Genomic DNA, 23,856 nt, shown 5'->3' on the forward strand with positions numbered 1-23,856 from the left:
GGAGGTGCTCACACGTCCAAGACTGAGTCCTGGAAAAATTCGTGGGGTAGTAGGGGAGAAAAGACAGGACAGTAATCCCAGTAAGAGAAAATAGAGCCTGCTGAGGGGCCCGCGCAGGGCCGTGTGAGAGAGGAGGCAGGCAGAGCCCAGAAGGGCCCCTGGAAAGGTGGAGTGTGAATGGGTTATGGCTGGATGGTCAGGTCTGGCCATAAAGGCAAACAGAGGAAAGGAAGGTGTGGTGCCTGGACTGGGAGAGACAAGTGGAGCACTGAATGCGTAGGCGGGAGGGCTGGACAGCGGATGGAAGCTGGCTAGCTGTCTGAGTAAGGACTAGCTTTCTTGTCTCTGAGCTAGAACTGCAAACAGGCCCTCCAAATGAACTTTTGCACAGGCTCACAAGCAAAAGCCAGTCCAGAGAGCTTTAATGCTGTCTTCCACTCTCCCAACACCAAGTGGGGAGAGAGGGAAGGATTGCAAGGCAGAAGGGGTCACTGTTTCTCACTGCTCCCGGCAGGTTTGGTGCCAATGACTCCAATGGAAGACGGAGACATTCTGACGGCCTGGGGTCCCCAAGGAGACAAAGTCCCTCTGAATCCCCTCGCTTGCCCCGAAGCAGGAGCAGGTGTGGGTCTCAGCACCCCAGGCCTCTCGGATGGATGGTCATCAGCTCTTCTCATTTCTGAGGCTGGCTGGGCATAGCTCTAACTTTTGTTCAGAGTCCTTGCCTGGACTGTTTCGTCAAGAGCGACATGAGTTCTTTAACAATGTGTAACTATAACCTGTCACGCTTTTACCATTTCAAGCATAGTGCTGGCTTCTGCATATAAACTGCTGATGACATCTGACATCTTTGTATTTAAAGCCTACCTGTTTCAACCACTTCGGAACAGTGTGATCTGTTTATGGACTCCAGGTCCCCCCAAAAGAGTTTTCCCTAGGGCTCTTAGCAAGATGTTTGAATGCCAGGTTCAGGCAGACAAAGATCTTTCTGTTGGTTCAAGAGAAGGTCTGTGAGATGTAGCATGGGAACTAGAAGGCCCAGGAAGAGGACAGCAGTGGCAGAAAGAGCACTGGGGAGAGGCCTGGGGCATATCATAATGACTCAGAAGAAAGGCAAGGGGCTGGACCAGGCACAAGGCAGAGGAGAGGATAGACTCAAGAAATAAAGTCAAGGGCAGACAGTGACTCTAAAGAAGTGAGACAGGTACCAGCCACAGGTAAGGGAGGAGGTGGGCTACCTCTTCCATGTCAGTGAGGTAAGGGAGTTCCCTTCCAGTGCATTGTCTTTTCTCTGTGCAAGAGGAGAGCTCATTCTCTGGAGGTAGGATGCTGGACTGGAGGTGGGGAGAGGTGTCTGAGAGGCGTGGGCAGGGCGGACAGAGAGAGGCCACAGGGGCAGGAGGGGGCATTCAGAACTCCAGTGAGAGTGGCTCTCCCTCTTCACACCCTCCACTCCCCAGGACTCCCCACAGGAGACAAGTGCTAAGTACGATTACCAACTGCACCACAGGGGAGGAGCCTGCTTGCCCTGGGGTCTCAGGAGGCACAGCCAATTGAAGTGATCAACGGCCCTCTGAAAGCTGGCCAGTTGGCCTCAGGAGGTTGTTGGAAAGTGATGGATGTGAAATGCCCAGTGAAGAAGCAGGCATGTGCTCAATGTCAGTTCACTGTTTCCTTCCTTTTCCTCATTTTTAAAGGCATTTCCAACTTTACAATGTTCAAGCTAGAAAGGATCACGTGGTTAAATCCTCCCATTTGCCACAGGGGAAAGAGGCAAGTACAAAGTGGAATGGTGGGTGCTCCAACAGAACAAGCGGGTCATATGGGAACACTAGTGAAGGACACTTAATCCCGCTCTGGCTGGGGGCGAAGTCCCCAGGAGGCTCCCCACTTCACCCCCAGGCCCTGGCTCTTTGCTGGGCCCCTCCCACGTGTGTAGGCACACACCCACGCTGGCTTCCAGCCCCGGCTGCCCCTGGGAATGGTCTTACAGGGTGGAAAGCTCTTAGGATACTTTACTAGGACTAGAATATCATTGTGGAAAATCTCCCCAGGCTCCAACCGCTGACTCATCCCTTGAGCCTTGTCCAGAAAATCAGTCTCCAAGATTGCACAAACTCACATGCGGAACAGCTATCAATATGTTCGCATTTGTATCCATGTCAATCTCCTTCCCTTATTCCTTGATATAATGAGTTATCTAATTATGGTGACATCTGTTGAGGAGGAATCTAGCTTCCCTCTCCCTGCTCAGCATCCAGTACAGGGCTCTTTTTGGGGGAGATCAGATGCTTCAGGGTTTGTGGGGGAGAGGCAGAACCCCAACAGGAATCAGCCGTGGCTGCCACATGACTTGTGCTGTCCCTAGCACCGAGCCCCTCCCTACCCCCAGCAGCGTCTCAGGGATGGGCAGACCTGCAGACGGAGCTGAGAGAGCCGCAGGCTCCCTGCTCCCAGGTCTCCGTACTCCCAGCCCAGGCCGTTGAGAAGTCAACGGGGAAGGCAGAGGCACATGTGCGAATTGCTTCACCTTTGTCTAATAATTAACGTGTTTGCTTTATTTTAACCCAGAAATGAGTTTACCTTGGCTAACCATCGTGTGACCTGGAAACTGATGTATCTACAACTCTTCCTTTCTTGTGTCGGCGTTCCTCAAAGCCAGATTTTAAGTCCTGGCCAACATTCATTCATTCATTCATTCATTCAACAAATACTTGTTGGGCACCTATTAGACACTAGGGGCCCTGAGATAAATAAGCACAGTCTTCTGAGAATTTAACATTTAGTGACGCAAATGACAGCCACACAGGAAGATGATGCTGAGAGAGACTTAGAAGAAGGGGCCACCCGGTCCAGGGTTCCCCCTTTGCCATCACCCCAAGGTGTCTTTAAAAACCACAGAGTCCTCACCTCTCCATGCTGAGCCCCCAAAAGACTCAGGGTGGCATAGCCCAACATGCCAAACCACAGATTCCGCAGGGCCAATGACATCCCATTGAACTTAGATTCATTTTGTTGGTGCTTCTCATTGTTCTTTTTCTCAGGAGAATTCTGAGCAGGTTTGATTCATGTTTTCAAGCTTCCTCTGTCTTCAGGGTAAATGTGACTGTTGTACATACTTCTGGCAGGATTTCTTTCCTTGATATGTTAGTCCTAGTTAAAGTGAGGGAACAGAGGACCCACCTCTCACACAGCCCTGGTAAGATCTTTCTCTATGCCCTAGCGCTCAGTGTCTTTTGGAAGCATTTTTTCAGTTAAAAAAAAATTCTTCCACTCATTTTTCTAGGAAATTCCTAATGGTGTAGTCACTAAAAAGCAAAACTCTTGAGAATCTAATGATCCCAATAATAGAACTGGAGGGCTAGGTAGGACCTTCAAGATCATGTAATCAATTCTCTTCATTTTGTGGATGGGAAAATCAAGGCACAGAGTGGGGTTTGGAGAACACATATGGCAGGGTTTGCCCCATGCTCCTTCCGTACTCAGATTCTTAGCTTCTTGTCATTACCCACATCGTTTGTTTTTCCCTTTAAAGATCAAAGTATCTTTGAATATAAAATAATACTTTTTTCCAGCATCACAAATAGTTAAATTACATTCTACAGGTTATATTCACTCACTCATTCGATCATTATTGATTCATTCTATAAATAGTTATTGAGCACATACTATGTGAATGCATTTTGCTACTCACTGAGGAAGACCCAAAAATGAATAAGACACAGTCTTTACCCTCAAAGGCTCAAATCTATTATGGGTGATAAGACATGGACACAAATAACTTTAATATAATAGCAATAATAATAATAATAGCCATTGCTTATCCAAAGCTCATTATACTTCAGGCACTGTTCTTAGCCTATCACAAATATTAACTCATTAAATCCTTACAGTGACCTTAGGAGAAAGATATTATTATTATTATCCCCATTTTTATCAGTGAGGAAATCGAGGCCCAGGAAGGAAGGAAGAGAACTTGCCTGAGGCCACAGAGCAAGTGGTAGAGCTGCTATTTGAATCCAGACAAGCTGATTCTAAGATGAAAAACAATCACTGCAATTAGAGAGGAACATCTGAGGAAGCATGAAAGCCCCAAGAGGAAAGGTCCTTTCCAGGTGGGGAGAGGCAAAAGGCTTCGTGGAGGGAGGAAGTGGCACTTGAGTAGATTGCCAGATTTAGCAAATCAACATTATGTGCCAACTTGGTGTGGAGGTAGGTGGACACAGGAGGTAACTGCATCAGGGCAATGTGAGGACTTGCAAGAGAAGGACATTCTAGAAGCAGTGGTCCAGGGGTGCCTGGCTGGCTCAGTCAGTTAAGCATCTGCCTTCGGCTCAGGTCATGATCTCGGGGTTCTAGGATAGAGCCCTGCATCGGGCTCTCTGCTCAGGGGGAGTCTGCTTCTCCCTTTCCCTCTGCCCCTCTTCCCCGCTTATGCTCTCCCTCTCTCAAATAAATAAATAAAATCTTAAAAAAAAATTCTCTCTCTCCCTCTTCCTCTGTCCCCTCCCCCGCCAAAGCCACACATTCTCTCTCTAAAAGAAAAAGGGAAAAAAAAGAAGCAGTGATCCAACTGGTCTCCTTATCCCAAAGACTCTCCCACTCCTTCCAATCCCCTTACCCATTTCATCTGAAAAAAGGGATGATCATGTCACTCTCTACCTAAAACATTTCAGTGATTCCCCAGTGCCCTCAGGATTCGGTTCGGACTCCTTCACCTGAGATTTGCCCCTCCCTCATTTATTCACATCTGCTTGCTCATTCATTCCATTTCTCAACCTTATGGCAGAGGAAATTCCATCACCATAACAACCGACTGCTCAAAAGCCTCAGTGGTTTCCCATTGCCAAATGGTACCAGTTCTCCAGACCGGCTCTCAGGGCTGTCCACAGTCCAGACCCTCATATCCACCCACCTCTCCAGAAAGAAACAACCCGCTCTAACTGGGTTTTTCAGAATCCAGGAGCACATCCTGCTCTTGGCCAACCCCATGCCTTGGCCTGTCACATCTCAGAAAATGAGTCATTCTTTGATCAGGCTGTACCCATTCCCTTTGACCCCACCCAACCCAATCTCCCCGCCTCACAACACTTTCAGCCTCTGCTGGCCTCTCTGCTTTTCCACACCCAGCCTCGTGGTGGATCCCAGCTTTTGCTCCCTGCAGAGCTGCAGCAGGCCCCTTTATTTCCAGAAGGGCGTCTAGAGTGTCATTCCTAGGCCTTTGCTTGCAGAGATGATTATTTTATTTCGGTGTGTTTCTGTTGGCAGCAGTGTGATGCATCACACATCCAACTCAGTGTGCGATGTGCATCAAACAGTGCTCTTACAAGAGGAGTAAACAGTGAGACGAGCAAGTGGCTGTCATTTGTCTCAAAATGTCTCCATTCTGAGAATTGCAGACTGCAGATAAGACCTGTCAATCAACAGTCATGAATATTATTAAAACTGGCAATGACATTTTTTGAACTTTTTTTTAAAGAAGGAAGTCCAAATTCCTTAGCCAGCCTTCTAAAATCAGTTTCCCAAGAGCTCATTAATCAATCAATGAATTGATTAATTCAATAAATATTTATGGACTGTCTACCACATGCCACGCACTTTGATAGGTGCCCCAGTACCGCACAAAAGGACAAAATCCTCACTCTCCTGGAGCTTTGCGTTTTGGTAGGGAAGTAGACAACAAATGCCGAAGCCAGAGGTCAGCAGACTATGGCCCGTAGGTCAGTTCCAGCTTGCCGCTGGTTTTCCGCAAATAAAGTTTTATTGGAACACAGCCATGCTCATTTATTTATGTACTGTCTAGGGCTGCTTTTGCACGACAACGGCGGAGCTGAGCAGTTGTGATGGAGACCGTATGGCCTGCAAAGCCTAAAATATTTACCATCTGGCCTTTATATAAAAGTTTGCCAACCTATGGCCTAGAAAAATAAGTGTATAATATGTCAGGTGACAATTCATATCATGAAGGAAAATGAACAGGTGTGAAGATAGGAATGTTGGAAAGGAGTGTCCTCGGATGCACACTCTGGTAATGAGGCCATTGAGGAAAGACCTGAATGAAGGTAGGGAGCAAGCCACAGAAACGGGTAACCAACTGAGGCAAGGGCTCAGAGTGGAAACGCGAGTGCAAAGGTCACGCCACGGATGCGTGTTGGGCACATTCCAAACACCAGGACGGCTGTGGGGTTGAAGCCGAGTGAGAAACGGGTGTAGGATCCGAGGGATGGTGAAGGGCCAGATCGCAGTGATGGATGTCAGTTTTATTCTGAGAGGTGTGAAGCCATTGTAAGATGGGGGCAGAAAATGGGTTTGAGTTTTGAAGGATCTCTTTGACTGCTGTGTCACAGAAAAGGGGACAGGATTTCAGGTCAAGGGTGGAAGTGGAGAGGCCAGTGAAGAGGCTTCTATAAGCCCAGGTCGGAGATACTGGTGTCTTGGATCAGGTCCATGGCGGTGGGGGAGGTGGGGGGGTGGGGAGCATGAGGAGGTCAGGGTAGTCATATTTAGGGTGCAGTTCGAAGGCGAGCCAGTAGTCTTCCCTGATGGATTCGATGCAGGGTAAGAGAGACTCCACAATTTGGGGGCTGAGCAGCCCGCAGAGTGGAAGTTACGAGATGGGAAAGGTCGAGGGAGACCAGGCTGGGGGTAGGGAGTGACTGGACATCAGGATTTCTGCTTTGAATGCGTTATGTTGAGTGTTTATTAAGGACAACGTGGAACAGGCAGCCCCAGCCACTTTCCACCAGCTCTCTTCCGCTCACCTCCTCGGGGCCTACGGGCCCTGCGCGCTCCCGCCCGCTTCCCGCCTGTGCTTGGGCAGTGCAGGCCTCCGCCTCTAGAGCAGGCCGCACGCCTTTCCTCCTGATGGTCCTCCCCGGCGGGGCTCCCTGGGACGCCGTCTCCCCACTCCTTTCCCGTCGGCTGCATGGCATCCTGCGGCTTGTCACTTCAATGTGACCTCCTGAGAAAAGGTCTTGTCAGCCACCCTACCTCAAGTAGGCCTCCCCTTGTCATGCTCTACCTCAGCCCCCGTGGAATCCCGGTGGACTGCTTGTCCATGTTTTAATTATTTTATTTACCTGTTTGTTCACTTTTCTTGTGACAGGCCCCTGGTCTTTCCCACGCCCTACGAAACAGAAAACCATAGACAATACGTAAATACGCGAGAAGTCTGCCTCTGCCTTGTTCCTCACGACATCCCCGGGCCTAGCGGAGTCTCTGCCAGGTAACGTTCAACTTTCTCTTTTTCAGCCACGAAACCGTTTCCTCCCGCTGAAATCCTGTGCAGAAGTGCAGGCCACGCATTCATTTCCTCATCGCACAGATTAAAAAAACAGGTGTGCCTCCGGTTGGGTCGGCACAGGGGGGCCCGTATTGTGGCCCCTGACCTGAGAACCGTCGTCCTTGTCGCACAGGATACCGCCCACGCTCCAGCTATCAGAGCGTCAGAATGTCCAAGGGGTTGTATTTCCTGGGGGCAGTTAAATGTCAAAAGGAAGAAAAAAAGAAAAGGCGAGAAGTCGGCCTCTGCCTTGCTCGTCAGGACATCCCCGGGCCTGCTGGAGCAAGTATCTTCCCAAGCCTCGCAGCTTGAGGCCGCCCAAGTGATATCACCTCCCGACACTCTGGGCCCCCCGGACGTTGGCAGGGTCCTGGTGCCGGGCGCGGGGTGGGGGGGGGGCAGGCGGACAGAGGCTGCCCCTCGACTCTTGTTTCCATAGGCGGGGAAGTGGGATTACCCAACTCTCAGAGATTCTGCCCGGAAGTAACAAGTTCTTTTCACTCCCATTTCATTGGTAAAAACAAGTCACTTGTCGAGACCTCAGTGAGATGGGGGCCAGGAAGATGAATCCTCCCGTGTGCCTGGAAGGTGAGGGGGTCAGAGTAGTTCTGATCAACACTGAGGACTCCTCCAGCTACCATGGACGCTGACCATCGTTTTATAGAAGTAATGGCCCATTAGTGCCTGAAATGGAAGAAGGACATCACACCAGAATAAAAACAAAACTGCAGGTTGAGTGAATTAGCCTTATTCCAACCTTGCTCTTTGTCCTTCTCTTTCCCACCTTCACCGTGGACCGGAGGAAAGCAGTCGTAGATTGGTGCTGGTCCCCAGGCCAGCGCTGGTTAATCAGTGGTTAATCAGGGGTTAATCACTGATCCACTGGAGGAGTTCCCACCTCCTTGCCCTTACCTGCAAACTCATCCACCCTTCGCTCTCTCTGTGTCCCAATCTCTCCATCTTTCAAGGACCAGCTGCAAGCCATCCTGCTGGGGCCATCCCCAAGCAGGCTGTGTCCCTCCAGCATCCCTGTGCCCACACCCCTTGGGGCTCAGAGCCCTTTCTGTCTTGCTTGTACATCGTTTTGAGGGGTTCCAATTACAGATGAACGGAGATGCTGTTCCCATCCATACTCGTTCACAGACACAGCGGGCAGGATAAGGGCAAAGGTTCATCACTCAGAGTTTCCTTATGCTGAAGGACCTGGGCCAGACACTAGAGGGAACAGGTGGCCCAGGCACTATTTAGAAACCCCAGAACTACAATTTCCCCCCTGAGAAATGTATCCACTGGGAGGCACAGATGAGAGGAGGCAACAGAGTAAGCCTCAGGTACCTGGGAGTCTGTGGGCTTTGGACCACTGAGACTTCTCTGGGGTTCCTGCACTCTTATCTCCTAATGGAGACTGGGAGAACTGTTTCTCCTTCCCTGGGCACTTTTCTCACGACACGAACTTTGCACCACTTCTGTCTCGTTGGGGGTCCATTTGAAGTTCAACAGGACAGAGGCACAAAGGAGTACTTGGGCCCTGTTCCAATGCTACCACGGCTCCAGAAAATGAAACCGAACCTACTTGGTCAAAGTAGAGCCCAGATTTGAATAAATCAATGATATAAAGAGTTTTATTAAACAGACCCAATTTGACCGATGCACATTTACCAAAACTTAAAATAATAATAATAATAATAATAGACAAAATTGTCCACACTATGTAGTTTGTTTGAAAAGTACTTTCACATGTACTTTCTCACTTGATCCTCATCAAGAGTATGCAGGGGTGGACTAGTATAAAGCTCAGAGAGGTTAGGTGGTTTACCCAAGATCACACAGATAATAGATCACTTCAGAAGTTTTGGGTAGCAAATACTGGAAAACTGGCTTAAACAATTAAAGGGGGATTTATTCCCTAATATAATCAGAAGTCTAGGGTAAAGCAGGCTTCAAGTTTGGTTGACTTAGCAGCTCAAGTCCATCATTAAGGAAGTGTACCCTTTCCACCTCTCTGCCATCCCCGGGCTGGCTTCGTCCTCAGGCTGGTGACAAGACAGCCACAGAGTGCCAGACCTGTCATCCAGACATCACTGTGGCAGGAGAAAAGAGAGACCATCATGTGCTGGGCCTCTCTGGATGGTTGGAAAATTTCATCAGGAGTAAGACCCCTAGCCCTTGCCCCCCAGTGATGTCTTGCATCTCACAAGTCATTTCTGAACCACTTACTTGGATGGAAAAGGAAGTTATGCTCAGACAACTCGGGCATGGCTTGGGAACAGGAAAGGGTCAACTTCAGTTGAGGCATATGACTGTGTGGGTTGTGTCCACGTTAGTCTGTAAAAGGCAGAATTGGCATTTGAATTTTGCTCTTTCCTCTGTATCACAGATGTGACTTGGCTCTCCCTCTTTTTCTGTTCCAAGGGAGTACCATATTATAAAATAACAACCACATGGTAGGTATCTCTGAAGTAGCAGATTCCCTTAGTATTTTCAAAATAAGAGTTGAAATACATTTTTTAAAGACCATGTTTATTCTTCCTCTACCTCTGCCCCAAGTCAGCAGGCAAGTTGCCTCAAGCCCAGGGCTGGGGGGCAGAGTGGTGCCAGTGGATTCTGGCCAACATGGAACCACTTGCCTATGACAAATGAGCAGCTCAAATTCTTGGGAAGATGCCTGAAACTTGGAAGTCAGAGGGAGGATGGCCACATCCTGCTCCAGTCCTGGCCGGCACTGATGAGAACTGGGAGGAGGAAGCAGGGCCATGTGGAAAGATCTACTTCCAGCAACCCTGAGGAAGTGGTGGAGACCACTCAGGAACATCTTGGTTTCCAACCACATTCAGGCAACGTCTGCTCAGTTTCTGATGGTAGATACTTATTGAACATCTGCTACGATCAGGTGCTTTAGACACCTTCTCTCTTTTGCTACTCACTACATCCCTGTGGGGTGGGGAATATCACCCACCATTCCACAGATGAGGGACCAGAATCTCAGAGAGGTAAAGTAGCCTTCTTGGGGGAGGTCACAGTTAGTATGGTAGGCTGAATAATGGTCCCCCAAAATGTCCACATCCTAATATCCAAAACCTGTGGCTATATTACTTTACATGGCAAAAGGGGCTTTGCAGATGGGGTTAAGTTAAGGATCTTGTGATGGAAAAGTCATCCTGGGTTATCTGGGAGTGCCCAAGGTAACCACAGGGGCGCTTATAAGAGGGAGGCAGGAAAGTCAGAATAGAGAGGGAAAAAAATGTGACAATGGAAGCAGAGGTCAGAATAAGGTGAGGAAGGGAACCATGAACTAAAGAATGCAGCTGGCCTCTAGAAACTGGAAAAAGCAAGGAAAGGATTCTCCCTTAGAGCCCCCAGAAGGAAAACAGCCCTGCCAAGACCTTGATTTTAGGATTTCTGACCTCTAGAATCGTCAGATACTAAATCTGTGTTGTGTGAAGCTAGTAAGTTTGTGGTAATATGTTATAGCAGCCATCGGAACCTAATACACTCTACACAGACGTTAAGTATATCGATTTTGAGGCCGGCATGCCCAAGTTCAAAGCCTGACTCTATTACTTAGTAGCTGTGTGACCCTGAGCAAGTCATTCAACCTCTCTTTGCCTGCATTTTCTCATTGGTAAAATGGAGATAGTAATAACATCTGACTCAGAGGGTGGTTGTGAGGCTCACATGAGTTAATATAGGCTCAGCACCTAGAACAGTATCTGAAGTATTATAATAAGCGCTCAGGAGATGCCAGCTCTCATGAACATTCGTGATAGCTCTGCAAGGTGGGTATTTTTATTTTCATTCACATGCTCAGAGAACTCACATAAGTTGTCCAAGACCACATGGCCAAGAAGAGCCAGAGCCCACAGGTCCATCTGGCTTCACATGCCTTTTACCTTTTGCAAGATCTCACAGCTTCCAGGCTCAGCAGTTCGAGTGATTGCAACTGTTGTGACAAGTAACTTGGTCTCCAGGTCCCTTACCTGCCTTCTCTCACCTGCTCTGCTCAGCCTCTCTCCTTTCTGCAGTCAGCCATCAGCTCAGAGTGAAAGCAGCTAACCAACACTAGCATTTGCTTTACATGTTCTAAGGGCCATCTCATATTATTCTTGTAACAAACCCAGGGGCGGGTGGTTAGGCTGGGCAGGGAGCATCATCCCCATTTCAGGGATGAAGATACTGAGGTTCAGAGAGGCTGGAGGCCTTGCCCAAGGTCAGTGTGCCCCTGAGAGGCAGAGAAAAGGGAAGAGGTGGTCTCCTGGCTCCTGGTTCTGAGCCTTTCCAGCTGCCTGTCAAATCCTCCTAAAGGCTCCTGCTAATTCCCTGCTGTCCAAATCAGAGCCAGTGAGAACTGCCATCAGTTTACCACTCATCTAAGAGAATGTGATATAAATCCTGCGTAGGTGGTCTGTAGCATGTGCACATTTTCTTTCCCTTAATATTGCTTTAATTGAATATCACTTGGGTAAAATGCTTTGATTAGCAAATGTTTGTGCTTTGCGGATTTAACCAAGTTAGACTTCTCCAGTGACTGGAAAATACTGACTGCTGTGATTGTTTTGATTTTCATGGTGAACCCATTAGAAATCCAGGGTCCCTTGTCAGAGTTCATCGTCCTAGGCTGAACCCAGCAGGAGGATCCTGCGTCACTGACATTCCTGGTGACAGAGAACAAATTCCTTCCCCTCTCGGGGGCCCCAGCAACGTGCTCTGGGAAATGAGGGGGTTGGACCAGATAATCCCTAAGGGTCTTTGTAGCTAGAGGTTTTGACGACCAAACCCCAGGCTGAGGTTCCTAGAAGCACAGGAATTCTCTTGCAGCTTGCATGCGAGGGCTCTGTCTTGGGTCCTAGTGCACACGGAGGCTTGGCTGCGGTCCAGGGTTGCAAGTGGAGCAGAGCCCTGTGCACCGCATTCCCCCCACCCCTGCCACCCCCATGCAGCCTGGAGACCTGTGTTTGTTCTCTGCCCTCACCGGGAGGCTGCCCTGCCCCAGCCGCAGCTCTCCCAGCCCCCAGCATTGCTACGGATTCCTTGGCAATGGGGAGACTAGATGGAAGTGCCAGGACTGTTTCCTGGGTCCCCTGCTCTGCCTGTTTCGGGATTCTCAACAGAGGGGCTGCCATGCGTGGTTGAGGGGGAGCGGCGGCTCCGTGGTCAATTGGCCCGATAATGAATCCATCCCCTGCTTTTTTTTTTTTTTAATTTATAAAGATGACCTTTTCCTTACTTTTAAAATGGGGCACTTTCAACTTATTTTGTATTTCCGATGATCTTCACTCAGTGGCACCATTCTTGGAAGCGTGAGGCTGTTTTCTGTTCCTGAGGGTGTGCTAGAACCCACACATTCCCAGGCCTCAGCAAGCGGGGGATGCAAATGAAGTTCAATGACATTAATGCTGAAGTCTTGCCACCACGGGCCCTGACCGGGATGACCAGGGGACGTCAGCAGCCCCCCTCCCCCAGCTGGTCCCCGGGGCCACCTCATGGGGGCCCCACGGCCTGTGTATCGGTGCTCTTCAACTCAAATCCTCGCTCACGCAGCCTTGCTGCTCAGGGCACTACAGCGGCCCTAAAGCCATACTCTGCCTCTGGTTCGGAGACAGGAGGCTAGTGGCCTCCTCCCAGCCCTGGGCCAGGCTCCTCATGTGTGCAGAGCCTTTCAGTCTTTTGTGCACGCGATCCTTCATCGTCTAGCCTGCACCCTGCCCCTGGGATCCATCCCTTAGGTCCTATCCTGGGGTTTCTCTTCTTTCCATACTCCCTCCCAAACTATACTCCCTCCCTGGCGACCAAAAATACATGTCCCCGTGCCAACAGAATCGGGAAAATGAATGGCAAAAAGAATCAAGAGCCCATCAGTTCCACAAACCCCTGTCTTCAAACCTCAGTTTGGCTTATATACTTAATTTTTCTAAAAAATATTTTACATCTTGATTGATACAGGAAGAATCCTAAGAGTAATTCATTACAAAAACAAACCTTAAAATGTAAAAAAAAAAAAAAAAAAAAAGATAGCAAAAAGGATAATCTGAATAATTTGTTCAGGATATCTGAACAAATTAAAAAACACCTAACTGGGCTGAATTTTAGGCAAATGGTCATTACATAAATCGGTCAACAGAAGGAGTAGCTTTAGATGCAGTTGTTTCAGCCAGTGGGGACTGTTAAAGAAGAGAGTTTGCCTCCAGTGGAATGTAGATTTTTGGCACATAATAGGAACTCAGTAAATGCTCCCCGAATCAGGAAATGCATGCATGAATGAGGTAAGCTTGATTATTTCTAATTCAGCTTTGATGATACTCAAGTAGAACCTGGGCGTGACATCTCCCATTTCTTTTAGGGATATCACAGTGTTCTCAGGACATTAGCAAAATTCACCTTCGTTTGGGAAATGAACCAGTGCCAGGCAGCTTTTGGGGAAGATAGGCCAGGAAGTCCACAGGGCAGGAGGGTGCAGAAGCTCAAAGGCCTTGTCAGTCCCAGGTCTGGCTTTCTCTCCCAAGAGAAAGCAGAGCCTGCCAAAGGCAGGATTCTAATGGCCCCACCTGGGTTACGAGGGAGGCCCACCAGAAAGGTAGACTGCCGACCTCGATTTTGTCGAATCTTTCCACAGCTCAGCTCCAGGAGAAAGGAAGGATGGATTTCTGAGTTACCAAGAAGTTTCTCCAGAAGCATAAATGGTGGTTGAAGTGGTCCCAGCGGGACTAAGATATACTAAGTTTGTTCAGTTATTCATGAAAATCTATTGAACCCCTATTATGACTCTGGGGGAATAATGGAACAGAAGATAAAATCCCTTCCTTCAGGAACGCACACCCTGGAGACAGATTAGCAGAAAATTGGAATTTATTGTGGTTATTAGAAGTACTAGGTGCTTTGAGGCTAAAAGCACCTAAACTAGCCTTGTGGTGTGAGGAAGGCCCTGAGGTCTGAGCTGAGTTCTGGAGAACGAGGAAGCGTAAGTCTGAAGAATGGGCAAGTGGGGGATAGGAACACAGAAGAAAACTTCAGGATGAGGGGATTGCAGGTGAATCGGATGGAGGGGAGAGGGAAGGGTTGGGAATTCAGGTCTCAGTTCCCTCAGCTGTGGTGGGCTCCTGGGAAAGGGGGAGGGGTAGGTACCACTCGGGATCTTACTGCCACAGGGGGCATGTCAAGCGGCCACCTTGGCCTAGACAAAACTCAGCTGCAGCAAGAGGCAAGTCGAACCTGGGGTTGCTATGGAGCCCAGGGGCGGCCCACCTGGAAAGTCCTCATCAGAATCCCTGGAAAACCACAGAACTTCTTCTGTCAGTGTAAAGTGTCGACCTGGTCCTGGAAGGTGGGGCAGAAAAGTGAGGAAGTACTAAGTGTTGGCTGCAAAGTAAAGACAGCATCCTAACTCAAAGAGGCCCCGGAGAAGAGAGAAGAGGAAGTGGGTAGGCCTCAGGGAGACTGTGAAAGGCAGCAGGAAGCTCGGGGAGCCTTTTCAGGGTGCTGCGGCTAGACCCACTATGAAGAGGAACCTGGGAAGGATGCCCCACCTATCTAGAACATGAGCCCAGTAGTAGCCAAAAGCCTAGAAAATAGGGCAGTAAACCACCCAGGTAAGTCAACCAGCAGGGTGTAATTCCTCCCTGAGGAATGAAGTGTTAGAACCTCATCACCAACAGGGACGATGGGCTGATGGGTACCATAGGGATGTGCCTGAAAACTTGGGATCCTTGGGCTCTCACTTCAGAACTCACAAGTGCAAAAGAAAAGGGATTCTTGGCTGAGTCAGACCTCATATTCGGATAATACAAGAAGAGTCTACACCAGCACTTCATGGCGGTCACTGCATAGATAGCTCGCCCCAACCCTGGGAGGCCAGCGGAGGGAAGGGTACTATCCCCACGTGATGGATAAGAACAGTGACGTTCCGAGGGACCACCCAGCTATGGGAGGGAGAACCAGGGCCCAAACTACTACGGCTTGTCTGTATCAATCCTTGCCTCTCCTGTACATTGTTACCTATGAGCTGCCATGCTCCAGATTCCAAAGCTTGCAAAATTTAGAAACTATTTGTTTCAAGTAGGATCCCATGGGACGGCAGTCACTACACATCCCTCCGTGAAAAAGGTATGTGACAAAACAGAATTTCAGTATGATTATACATTTGTAAAAGAAAAGTATGTTGACACACATCCTTTATGTGACCATTGGACGACGTCTGGATGAACAAACAGCAAAATTCTGGCAGCAGTTGTCTCTGGATGATAGAATTTCTAGGAAATTTTAAAGAGTTCTTGCTTATCAGCATTTTCTCATTTTCCTACAATCAATATAAATTACTTCTTTAAAGCTTGCCAGTCAAGGGTCGGGGACGGGGGAGATTTCATAGCTAACGGTGACAGGTTCCCTAAAGCAACACTATCCATTTCTAAAATGGCAATTTTGTCCAGAAACTGGAGAGGAAGCCCAAGGAGGAGTGGATCAAAGAGTCTACACAGGGTGTCTCTGAGAACTCAGCCTTTAGAGGGGCCAGCCCAGACAGAGACGGGCCAGCTGCCCAGGGATGAAGAAGGCCCTCTGCTGCCATAGTCAGCCACACAGTGTCCCCCCCGCCTGAGGCAGCTCTGGCTGCCACCTTTTCCCACTGGCACTTTCCTACTGGACTGTTGTTATTCACGTGCATTCCCACATTCCCCAGGGCTTGTAGCAGGACCATGAGACCTAGGCTTTAAAGCCAGATACCTGGGTTTAAATCTAAGCCCTGTCTACCCCTAATGAGTTCTGCGACCCTGGAAACATTACTTAAATCCTCTTGATCTCAATTTACCCATCTGTAAAAAGGGGATATACTAATACCTACATTATAGGGCTATGAAGAAAAATGGGATAATGCATCTGTATCCTTAGCAAGGTATCTGATTGATATTGAATAAACAGTGGGTGGTATTATTTTCATTAATAATAACAACAGTAATAGCAGTAGTAAGCTCAGAATCCCTGTGCCCAGTGTGGGTCTGGTAGGCATGCCATGAATGCTTACTGAATAGAGAGGTGGGTCCTGAGGCTTCTCACATGCTTCCTCTCCCCCTTCCCACCGGCATAGGTCAGCAAAGCACCACACGCTCTCTCCCTAGTCCTCTCGGAGAGCAGACAGAAGCAGACTAGCCTTTGGGCATTCCTTCATCTCTGGGCCTCAGCCTGACACATTCTCCTTGATCCCAAGCCAAAACTCCTTGAAACTCAGCCTCTGGTATTCACAAGGTTGAAGTGATTCACAAACGAGTGCTTCAAGCCCACCTCTGATCCCTGGGAGCTGGTATCTGCCTGGGGAGAGATGAAGGGGACAGCTACTTCTACCAGGTGGAAGCCGGCAGAGAAAGCCTTATCGGCCGGGCAAACTCTCGGCCAAACTCTTCATGGTTCTGAACCAAGTTGGCTACAGTAGTGTCGAGACCAGGGAGGAAGGTCCAGGGTCCCCCGGGGGTTGGCATGGTGCAGAGCAAAGGGCACAGGCTCTGAAATCAGGAAGACCTGAGTTCAAATCCTGTCTCTGCTTTCTCTCCAGCCATTCAACTGTGAGCCAAGTGTGAAGCTTTCTGAGCCTCAGTTTCCCACCTCTCTATGAGAACTAAATGAAATCCAGAAGTAAATGTCTGGCTGACTTGCAATAGCTCCTCAAGGGACATTACTTTCCTTCCCTTGGTCACCGTCTCCCTCAAGCCCCCAACCTTACAGAGGGGAAGGAGGTGGTATTCGAGCTTGATCTGGAAAAAATGGATACAGTTTGGAAGTATAGAGATGGGGGAAGGAGAGTCGACACAGAAAGAACATAATGGACAAAGGCCTGGAAGCAACAATACATGCTATGGTGGGGGTAAAATCCATCAGCTATGTTTGGGCCCTATCTGGTCAGGTGATTGAGGCAGACCTTTGCTTTTCTTTTTCCTTTCTTTTCCCCCCTTTTTCCTTTTCTCCCTGTTTGCTTCTTCATTTCTTAACTGTCTGCGAGAGGTTAAAGCAATCTGAATTAAGTTCGTTAAATTGACTTTTATTATTGAATTATAATCATTTGTGCAATTATGAAACCAGGTGTTCCTGATTGAGATCAATTATTCCTTCACCTGATCACTATAGAGCTAATAAGGACTTAGAATTGCTGTTCAAGTATACTTCCAGCCGGGTTGAAGCCTTCTGGAAAGGCATTTATTAAGCCAAAGAGTGGTGGAAAAAAATCCAGGGGAGAACAAGGACAGATATTAAAATCCTTTAGGAAAAGGCCTAGAAAGGCTGATTTGATCATTAAGAAGCCTTGATGGGTGCCTGGCTGTTGACAAGGAATCTTTGAGGTGTTCCTACAGGAACTTCGATGGGGGTAGGGTAGAGTAGGGTGAGGTAGGCATGGGGTGGGAATGAAGAGAGGACACAGACACTCCGTTTAAGCCACAGGTTAGAGACCCATCTTCCTCTGCTGAGGTGGAGTTGCTGTCTCTCCCTCCAGAGGCTTCTCAATCCTGACTCTAGGAAACCTGCAAAGGCTCCATGGTGGTAAGGAGTGTGTTAAGTGGACATGCAGTTTCTGTTCTGGGAGATGCAGGTTTGGGATGCTTAGAGTTCTAGGTTCCTTCACATCTGATCCCTAAAGACCTCTGTCAGGAGGACAGAGCGGCAGTTTATTAATTCCATTTTATAGGTGGGGTTCCTGAGGCTTGGCCAACAGACATGCCTACAGTCACAGGATTCGTGACCAAGACGGGGCTTAGACCAAGCCCTTCAGATGCCAAGACTGCCAAATGGTCTTTCCCTTACAACCTTTATTGCCTCATGTCCCATTCCATAGGCAAGTAGGGTGAGTTGATCATTTCTTCAGTGATGTACAAGCCTAGATAAATGTTAAAATCACTTGGGGAGATTAAGAAAATACCTGTTTTTGGGCCGTCCTCTAGATCTGTTAAGTGAGAGTCTGTGGTACTGGGCTACAGTTCCATTATGTTTTAAAAGTTCCTGAGGTAATTCTAATATGAGTCAGGGCTATGAACCACAGATCTAATGGGTAGCTAGTTAGCTAAATGGAGCCTGGCCTGGCCTGGGGAAGTTCTGCAGCTGTATAGGGCCCTTTGGGTTGCAAAGGACAGGCACCCTAATGCAGCTAACTTGGCTTGGTTATTTGCAGGGGGATTCATTAGAAGCCTTATGTAATCAAGAGGTATGTAGGGGATATAATAGGATCCCAAAGACAAATCGTATGTGGGAGTAGAGAGTCGCCTGATCTCACCTGACCCATCTCCACATCCTTCATGCCATGATCTCTCTGTAAGGCCATTTTATTCTCTCCCTCCTCAGACTGTTTGTGCCACAGTCTAAGGGACCTGGTCACTGATGCCTCTACACATCTCCACTGTTGGAGATCTGAGACTTCTTTCTTCATCCCATTCTTGGGCAGGTGCCCACTCCAGGCCAGTCACTTTGGTCACATGGTTGTGCCACTAAGATTCTGGCAACTTTCTTTCAAACCACATGGCTAGAGTGAGGCAGGGGTTATTTTCCATAAGAAGGAGGGGGTAGTGTTCTATAAAGACATACAACAGAGGTTTCCTAGCCATCATCTGTGACCTTCACGTAGGAGTCCTGCAGGAGGAGCACTCACTTGCAAAGAAATCCTCCAGTAGTTGCTCAGAAAGTCCTGCTGGTCTGGAATCTGACATCACCAAGGAATAAAAATCGGCAGGTTTGAAAGCAGGACAATCTGGATCTAATCATTCCATGAACGCTGAGCAGCAGGACCTGCAAGGTAGAAGAGATAGGTACTGAGGCCGTGTAGACACCACTCCTGCCCCCCAGTCTGCCAAAGACTCACAGCCTTGGATTTGGACAGGACTCTAGGTTAGTTAAGAATCTTTGGGTTGCAAGTGATAGAAACCCAACTCAAACTGATTTACCCACCTGAGGAAAGGAATCTCTTGGCTCACATGGCTAAAAAACTCAAGGTATTTGCTTTCATGGGTGGCTGGATTCAGAACCCAGACAGTGTCCTGAAGACAGTCTCACCCTCTCCCTCTCTCAGCTCTGCTTTCCTGTCTGGGTTCTCCTCAGGCAGTTTCTCTCCTCACAGAGGCAAGATGGCCATCAGCTTCTCAGCTACTCTGTGGAAAGACCAGCATCTTTTTTTCCCAATAGAATAAACAAAAACTGCAGGATTGAGTATTATTAGAATAATGTAGGTCCCAGGGGCGCCTGAGTGGCTCAGTCGTTAAGCGTCTGCCTTCGGCTCTGGTCGTGATCCCAGGGTCCTGGGATCGAGCCCCGCATCGGGCTCCCTGCTCGGCAGGGAGTCTGCTTCTCCCTCTCCCACTCCCCCTGTTTGTGTTCCCTCTCTCGTTGTGTCTCTCTCTGTCAAATAAATAAATAAAAAATCTTTAAAAGAATAATGTAGGTCCCAGACCTGAACCTATATCTGTGGTCAGAGGATGAACTCACACACACTGAGGGCAGGGAAGGTGGGGGTGGGAATGAGTGACAGGCAGAACAGGACAACAGATATCCTTTAAAGACTCCAGGGCTCATCCAGTCTGACAGGCTCCAACCCACCTGCCCAAATACGATATTCTGTGAAACCTCCCCTGACCAACAGCCTGACCATGGTTAACACTCCTCCTTGTCCATCTCTCATTTGGTACACAGGAAATACTTAAACACCACTCTGGTTGGGAACCTGCTAAGAGACTGGGTATGAATCAGTTATCTTGGCACCCTAGCACTGGGCTATGGCAGAGAAATCAGTAAGTTCTGTTGAATCACAGGACTCCTAGGAGCCATCAAGTTGGGTAGAAAATGGGCCTGGGAGGATGAGAGGCAGAATTCTGAAGCTGGGCTCAGTTCTGAAGCTGACCCCAGAACAGATCTGCTCCTGATTCACTGTGCCCCTCAGACAAACCCCCTTCTCAAATCTATACTTTGTCCACATGACCCTGCCTACCTACCTATTAGGATGACTCAGATGTTTGTGTTAGAACAAGTGGGAGCAACTTGTAATTGTCAAGTAGTATCATTATGCTTCTTGCCTGTAGAAAAACCAAGGTCCTATTTCAGAAAATATGACATTATGAAAAACAGTTCAAAGGTGGAAAAAGCATGCAATGATAGGACTGTCAAACAGAAAAAGAAAAGTCTAGAGAAGAATGATTTTAATATGAAATATGTGCTTTGAAGAAAATTACAGAATAGGGGATATAGGAGAGCAGAAGCAGAAGCCAGAAGTCAGTGGAGCAAAACCAGAGCGCGCGGCCATGCTGGAAGGGAATCCGGGGCATAAGTGAGCATACCCTGGATGTCATCTTTCCAGGCCTGGCCACAGAGGGAGGCTGCTTTTGAAGTCCCTGGCCCTTCTCAGGCCTTCTACTCCCTTTCCAGTCTTCAAAATGAGGGCCAAGGAGGCAGGGGAGCCTTGCAGGCAACCAGATTACAAGCAGATCCAATCCTGTCTGCAGACACCATAGCTGCTCCCTTCCCTGATAAAAAATGGGAGACTGTCTGGCTTTCCTCACTGTCATCCTGGGCTGTAACTAACACACTTAAATCACCACTGGACAGGGAGAAGCTCACAGCCTGCTTTGCAGCTCTTCTTCCATCCAAGCCATTAGTATGTTTAATAGCTCTGGCCCCATGCTGATTTCTGACATGTGGTAATTAATTCCTTTCCACTCAGAGATACAGCCATTCACAGGTCTCAATTCAAAAATGTCTTTGCTCTGTTCCTTTTGAAAAACACTCAAAATGTTGAGTTGGAAAACCATTTGGCCTTTTGTGAGAAGTCACTGATCTCTATCCCATCCTTATATGAAAATAAATTCTAAATGTATTAATGATTTACATGTAAAATACGAAAATACAAAAATACTCTAAGGTGAATCTATAATCTTAGAGTGGGAAAGGTCTTTCTAAGCATGCAACTAGAGACAGAAACCATAAAGATCAAGGTTCATGAGTTTTTTCACATCAAAACTTTAAACCTCTGTGTAGCCTAAATTAACAAAGTACAGTTGAATTAAATGAAAAGAAAATGACAAATTTGGGGAAACCATTTGCAGTGTACAAAGATGCTACCTATAAGGAGGATAATGATGTTGCTAATATTTATTTCTATGTGCCAGTGTGTTAAAATATACAGAATCCTAACAGTTTAATTCACAAAAGAATCAAATAGTAAAGAAACATAAGAGAAAATATTCTTATTTATAATCAGATTAAAACAGCAATAATAGGCTACTTATGACGTTAACCAGATGATAAAAACAATAATCCCCAAATGCTAGGGTTCAGGGAAATGTTCATTTTCACACATTGTTGTTTGGAGTCTAAATTAGTACAAACTTTCTGTAAGGGAAATTTATCAAAATCAGAAGCATGAAGCCATTTCTAGATTAAGGAATCTGTCTTGGAGAAATAATTAAGAATATGCACAAAGATATAGCTACAAGATGCTGTTTTAATAGTAAAGATTGGAATGCCCCACAATGAAAGGTTTGTTAAATAAGTTATCATACATCCATACTTTGCAAACATTAAAAATTATGTTGTAGGGTATATATTTACTAAAATGGAAAAAGGTTCACTGTATATTGTTAGTAAATAAAAAGGTTATAAAACCATAAGCTCAGCATGCAGAATCTCATTTTTTTGCAAAAAAAAATTCATATAAAAAAGTTTGAGGAAATATACTAAATATTAACAGTGGTAAAGTTATCTCTGTGTAGTAAAATTCAAGAGTATTTCAATTTGCTTCTTTTGTTTAGAGGTCTTTTCTAATTTTCCTATAATGAATGCACATTGTTATAAAATAGGAATAACAAAAATGCTTATTCTGCACAAGTAGTGTGAGGATTAAGTAGTATAACAAAAAATGGTTAAGGTGAATGATAACTATGATTTCCAAAGAGAGAGCCCTAAGAAGATGATCAGAGAATTTGGGGAGGATGAACCAAAGGAAAAGTGGAACTTGAATATGCTCATGACATGCACAGAAATTAGGGTGCAAGGGTTCTGAAGGGTGAGAGCAGACAGAAAATATGGACACAAACCTCCCATTTGGAGAGTTTGATGGAGTACAACAAGGGGAAGGGATAAACAGAACCAAGAAGGCTGGAGCGTCCAAAGAAGGACCGTAGTGTTTTCTCTTTACAATCTGAAGATTATGAAGTTCTGAGAATGTTTGAAACTGGAGTGGTCTTGTGCAGACTCATGCAGAAATGTGCAAATAGTGTCTGGATCATAGTTCATAAACTTCTCCTGGATCCATGGCACCTGATCCATGTGTCTCCCAGAGAGGCTCCCTCTGTTTCATCTGGGGTTTCTGTGGATGATCCTTAACTGTCTGCAAATATTATGCAGTTGTGATGTTATTTACTCCAATGAATGATCTAGCAACCTCCCACAGGATTCTCAAGCCTACACGAGGAGAAATCAAGCTAGGATTCCATGGGCCCTAGCCAGTTAGAGGGTGTCCCATCCTTAGGAAAATATCCTATGGCATCTATACTAGAAGGAAATGAGGATGACCAGGCTAATCCTTAGACAGTAATGGCCTCCCCTTTTCAATGATCTTGATAACCAGTTGTCTAGCCTTGCCCACACACCTTCAATATCTGGTCATCTATACTACCCTATGCCAGTCATCCACAAATGGATGAGCTCCAGGAAACATGCCAAACACTAGAAGTGCTATAGTTCTTTTTCAAATATGCTACAAACTTTTTATAGTTTCCTATTCACTGAAGACATCTTCAAGTTTTTTAAAAAAATTTTATGATCCCTTTTACATGTAGCTGTTGTGAATATAAATTATTGTTTTGTAGACTGCATCTGATAATTCCACCATGTGAAGTCTCTGTAGTTCTGTTTCTATTACCTGTTGTTTCTGCTGGTTCTCTCTTATTCAGCCTAATTTTCTTTTGTGACATATTATCTTTGACTATTTACTGGATGCTGTGTTAGAAAAACTATTTTCAGGAATAATTTGAGGTCTATGACGAAAGTACATTTCCTCTGAGAGGATTTGGGTTGGCTTCTACCAAGGATCTTGTTAAAGTATAGATTCTGATACAGTTGGTCTTGGATGAGGCCCAAGAATTTGCATTTCTAATAAGCTCCCCGGTACTGCTGATGTTGTGACCCCATGGATCACATTTTGAGTAGAAAGAGACTAACGAGGGACCCAGAGGATTGGAGCCAGGCTGTAATTCTATGGGAGCTATGTCACTTGTTCAGTCTCATCCTGGCAGTGAAGCCTTTGGGTCCCAGCTTGTGGTGGGAAGGGTCTCCTAGGAGATGCCTTACTGTATGTGGCCTGAGCTTTGATTTTTGTCCCTCTCACCTCTTAGACTGCCAGAACAAAGCTTTAATTTTGAGGGATCAGCAAGTGTGTTTAGATCAAAAGCAGTTTCTCTGCTTGCTTATCTCACTAGGTTTTCATTTCCCCTTTATTTTTAATCCAGTAATTCCTTATTTTCTTGTCATCTCTTTGGTGCTTTTAAGATTTTTTTTAATCTATATTTTTAGTAGCTTTCAGTGGGAGGATTTGTTAAATAACCTACTCGGCTGTTCCTAGAAAC

General features: G+C 46.9%; 1 long non-coding RNA gene across 1 annotated transcript; it reads right to left on the reverse strand.

The window, feature by feature from the left end:
- Window positions 1-6,498: 6,498 nt before the first annotated feature.
- Window positions 6,499-19,464, reverse strand: LOC115943413 (uncharacterized). Its single transcript, XR_014140088.1, has 4 exons — window positions 19,193-19,464; window positions 18,897-19,033; window positions 9,500-9,607; window positions 6,499-7,966 (listed from the first exon to the last, which is right to left on the reverse strand). It is a non-coding gene; the product is annotated as an uncharacterized LOC115943413 (long non-coding RNA).
- Window positions 19,465-23,856: the final 4,392 nt, after the last annotated feature.

This window comes from Leptonychotes weddellii, chromosome 14 (assembly GCF_054177405.1).
Source record: "Leptonychotes weddellii isolate Sample4059 chromosome 14, ASM5417740v2, whole genome shotgun sequence".
NCBI lineage: Eukaryota > Metazoa > Chordata > Mammalia > Carnivora > Phocidae > Leptonychotes > Leptonychotes weddellii.